Source organism: Mus caroli, unplaced genomic scaffold, assembly GCF_978045245.1.
Source record: "Mus caroli unplaced genomic scaffold, Mus_caroli_1 scaffold_13, whole genome shotgun sequence".
In the NCBI taxonomy this organism is placed as follows: Eukaryota; Metazoa; Chordata; class Mammalia; order Rodentia; family Muridae; genus Mus; species Mus caroli.
In genome coordinates, this window is record NW_028227268.1 from 116,791,313 (window position 1) to 116,796,213 (window position 4,901).

The window sequence follows — 4,901 nt, forward strand, 5'->3', positions numbered from 1 at the left end:
AACCAAAGAGTACACATGGTGGGACTCATGGCTCCAGCTGCATATGTATCAGAGGATGGCCTAATCAGTCATCAATAGGAGGAGAGGCCCTTGGTCCTGTGAAGGCTCAATGCCCCAGTATAGGGAAATGCCAGGACCAGGAAGTGGGTGTGGGTAGGTTAGTGAGCAGGGGGAAGGGGAATAGGATAGGGGGTTTGGGGAGGGGAAATCAGGAAAGGGGATAACATTTGAAATGTAAATAAAGAAAATATCCAATAAAAAATAATTGTTCAGGCTGGAGAGATGGCTCAGCGGTTAAGAACACTGACTGCTCTTCCAAAGGTCCCGAGTTCAAATCCCAGCAACCACATGGTGGCTCACAACCATCTGCAATGAGACCTGATACCCTCTTCTTGTGTGTCTGAAGACAGCTATAGTGTACTCATATATAATAATAAATAAATTTTTTTAAAAAGAAAAAAATAATAATTGTTCTTCTCATACACTGAAAAAAAAAGATGTTTCTAGATGAGTTTAACAAGGAGAAAAGGGGGCTGGTGAGATGGCTCAGTGGGTAAGAGCACCCGACTGCTCTTCTGAAGGTCCAGAGTTCAAATCCCAGCAACCACATGGTGGCTCACAACCATCTGTAACGAGATCTGACTCCCTCTTCTGGAGTGTCTGAAGACAGCTACAGTGTACTTACATATAACAAATAAATAAATGTAAAATAAAATAAAATAAAAAAGGAGAGAAGACCCACGTGAATGGGAGGGAAGGGGTGGAGAACACCATTCTGGGGACTGGACTACCAAAATAAATAAAGAGAAGAAAGTCAAAGCCAGGCATGGTGGCACACATCTTTTTATTATTTTTATTTATTTAAAGTATGACTGCTCTGATGCATATACATCCTCAGGCCAGAAGAGGGCACCAATTCCCTTACAGATGGTTGTGAGCAAACATGTAGTTGCAGGAATTGAACTTAGGACCTGTGGAAGAGCAACCAGTTCTCTTAACCTCTGAGCCATCTCACACACACTTTTAATTACATCATGCAAAAGGCAAAGGCAGGAGGATCTCTGAGTCTGAGGCCAGCCAGTGAGCTCCAGGGCAGCCAGGACTGCTCTAGAGACTGTCTCTAACCCTCTTCCCCCCACCCCCCACAAAAAAAATAAAAAATAAAAAATAAAGCTATCTGACCATCAACATTCATTTCTCTCTGCTTCCTGACTATGGACGTAATACGGTGGCAGCAGAAAGAGCGCCACGATCCCAATGAGGAGCTAAGAAGATGGCTCAGTGGGTAAGACCACATCCTGAGAAAGTAAGAGCCCCCAGTTCAGCTCGCCAGCATTCACAGGAAAGCTGTGCATGGCTACATGTGCCTGTGAGAAGGAGAGATTCTGGGAACTTGCTGGCCGTCAGACTTAGCTAAAGTGGCAAGCTTCAGTTCCAGTAAGACTCTGATTAACACCCAACATTCTCCTCTGCTATACATAGGCAGGCACACACATACACACAGAGGCATACACCCACACACATACACAGGCATACACACACACAAAGGCATACATACACATATACACAGGCATACACACACAGAGAGGCATACACACACACATACACAGGCATACACACACACAGAGGCATATACACACAGATACACAGGCATACACACACACACAGGCAGGCACTGCATACACACACACACAGAGGCACACATACACAGGCATACACACACAGAGGCATACACATACACAGGCATACACACACACACATACACAGGCAGGCACATGCATACACACACACAGAGGCACACATACACAGGCATACACAGACACACATACACACTCTCACACCCTCCCAACCAGGGCAGCATATAACAAAACTGCACACTTGCCTGGCAGTGGTGGCACACATCTTTAATCCCAGCACTTGGGCGGCAGAGGCAGGTGGATTTCTCAGTTCGAGGCCAGCCTGGTCTACAGAGTGAGTTCCAGGACAGCCAGGGCTACAAGAGAAACCTTGTCTGGGAAAAAACAAAAAACAAAAAATTGCACATTTGACCACCTGAGAGATCTGAGAAGGAAGCACTTATGCAAAAGACCATAAAGGGTCCTACCACTGGGGAACTGTCCCAGCTCTTTAGGAAATTTCCATTCTCGGGAGTATTTTTCTCTTTCTTTTTCTTTTCTTATGATATATTGGTATGTGTGTTTGATTACATAAATTTACATGCACTAGGAACCGGAGTTACAGGCTGCTGCGAGGTGCCATGTGGGTGCTAGGAGCCAATCCTCTGCAAGAGCAGGAAGTGTCCTTAACCCTTGAGCCATCTCTGGAGACTGTTTCTCTTTTTCTTAATAAAATGTTTCTATTTCTATCCGTATCTAAGTGTCTCTAATCCATTCCTTTTTCTGGGACACAGGGACCTGCAAATCTCAGCGTTCCCGTGGACTCAGATCCACACCTGTGACAATGTTACTAGCTGTGTCTGGACCTGCTGCCAACCTTCTCCTCCTGTGGTGTTCTGAGCCAAAATACCCCCTCCCTTCCTCCCTCCTTTCCTTCTTAAACTACTTTTGGTCACAGCAACAAGGAAATGTAGAGCTATTTCTTCTTCACATGACTTTTTCTTTCAGATGCTGCCAATGCTGGCTAGCTTTTGGTTTGTTTGTTTGTGTGTGGGGGGGTGTTTTGTTTTATCAACTTGACACAAGCCAGGGTCCTCTGGGAGGACCTCAATAGAAAATAATGTCCCCAACAAGACTGGCCTGTGGGCAAGCCTGTGGAGCACTTTCTTGATTGATGATTAATGTGAGAGGGCCCAGCCAACTGTGGGCAGTGTCACCCCTGGACAGGTGGCCCTAGATGCTGAAAGAAAACAGGCTGAACAAGCCATGGAGAGCAGGCCAGTTCCTTCATGACCTAGTGAAGTAATTTTATGGGGTGTTTCTAGCCTATATAGCTCAGAAATAAAAGACACAGAAACCTGGTATTTTATTAATAAGCTGTTGGCACCATGCCAGGCAGATTCTCGCCTCCAGCCCAGCCATAGGCCCTGTGTTACTTGCCGACTGCGTCTTGCTGTTTGCTTTGCTCCATGTGTGTCATAGCCATTTTGTCTTGACCACACCGTATGGTCCATCCTACCTTGTGGCCACCTCCTTCTTCCCTTTCTCCTTCTCTTCATGGTCCCTGAGCCCCTACATCATCTTAAGTTCCACCTTCCTCTTCCTGCAGCCCAGACACAGACTCTAGTCTTTTATTCTTCAGTCAGAGATGATTGGGGAGCTGCTTTTATTTTTATATATATATATATTTTTGTGTTTCAATACAGGGTTTTTCTGTGTAGCCCTGGCTGTCCTGGAACTCACTCTGTAGACCAGGCTGGCCTTGAACTCAGAAATCCACCTGCCTCTGCCTCCCAAGTGCTGGGACTAAAGGCGTGCGCCACCACGCCCAGACTGAGCATTCTTTTTTGAATCAGAAACTTGTTTAATAAAATTTTGCATACAAATAGGAAATGTATAATTTTTATTTCCTAATCAGAAATAATATGAAAATTTGATAAAAAGATAATACTATTATATTGATCCAAAGTGGAGATTTACATGTGTAGGAGTGTGTGTAAATTTGTGTGCATACATATATGTATATGCATATTATATACACGTATATACACATATGTATATTACATTTATATATATTCAGCTGGTGGTTCGGGGAAACGTACCTTCCACCTTAGACCATGGCCAAGTTCATCCATAACTTTGCAGAGAAGGCACCGCCGATGGTGGCCTCTGCTGTGACTTACTCGAAACCTCGATTGGCCACATTTTGACACTACGACAAGGTTGAGCTGGTTCCCCCAATCCCTACAGCTATTCAGAGTGTGAAAAAAAATCATTCAAAGTGCTAAAACTGGTAGCTTCAAACACCTTACCGTTAAGGAAGCTGTGCTGACTGGTTTGGTGGCCACTGAGGTGTGGATGTGGTTTTATATCGGAGAGGTCATAGGCAAGTGTGGCATTGTTGGCTATGATGTTTGAAGACCAGTCTTTAACTTCTGATTTGAGTTCTTATTTGGATGTTCCTGGACCATGTGTAACGGGACTGCTGTCTGAATAAAATACTAGGTGTTGGGAAAAAAAAAGTTGCATAAAACTTCATTAAGTTTGACAATGGCATTTCCCATACCAGACAACCGTACCTCTCTCACCTTTGAGGCTGTCTGACTTACCAGTGGGCTCACGGTGATTCAAATCTTTCATTCAACTGAGCATGTCACTTCAGGGCCTTTGTTTATACTACTGGTTCTATATTCTCCATTCTAAAAAATAACCTTTCTGCATAGAAAAGACAGTCAAGCAAAAGGTAGTGATTCTGTCTTCTGCCTTCTGGGTCTGAGGTGAGGAGGGGCAGTAGCTCTGCTGGCTGCTGTGTGCTCAGGTGGCTCAGCAGGTCACCTGTGCCTGGAGCTCAAGGCCAGTTCAGTTTCAGCATCCACACCATTCACTTTAGAAACAATGGTCCTTCTTCCATTCCCTCAGGTCACTGCAGGTCTAGGCACCTCCTCCCCACTGAGTTAGGGGAACAATATCCACAGGCAGGCAACAGAGTCAGGGTAAGCCTTAACAAGCATTCTTGGGGCTGGGGAGATGGCTCAGTGGTTAAGAGCACCGACTGCTCTTCCAGAGGTCCTGAGTTCAATTCCCAGCAACCACATGGTGGCTCGCAACCATCTGTAATGGAGTTTGATGCCCTCTTCTGGTGTGTCTGAAGACAACTACAGTGTACTCATATACATTAAATAAATAAATAAATCTTTAAAAAAAAATAAAGCATTCTTTACAGCACGTTGGTCAATACCAAGCCCATGTCCAGATCACAACCTGATCTTGGGTCACAGAACTCAG

The 4,901-nt window shown here is 44.8% G+C and overlaps 1 pseudogene; it reads left to right on the plus strand.

The window, feature by feature from the left end:
* Window positions 1-3,733: 3,733 nt before the first annotated feature.
* LOC110306332 (ATP synthase F(0) complex subunit g, mitochondrial pseudogene) lies at window positions 3,734-4,034 on the plus strand (annotated as a pseudogene).
* Window positions 4,035-4,901: the final 867 nt, after the last annotated feature.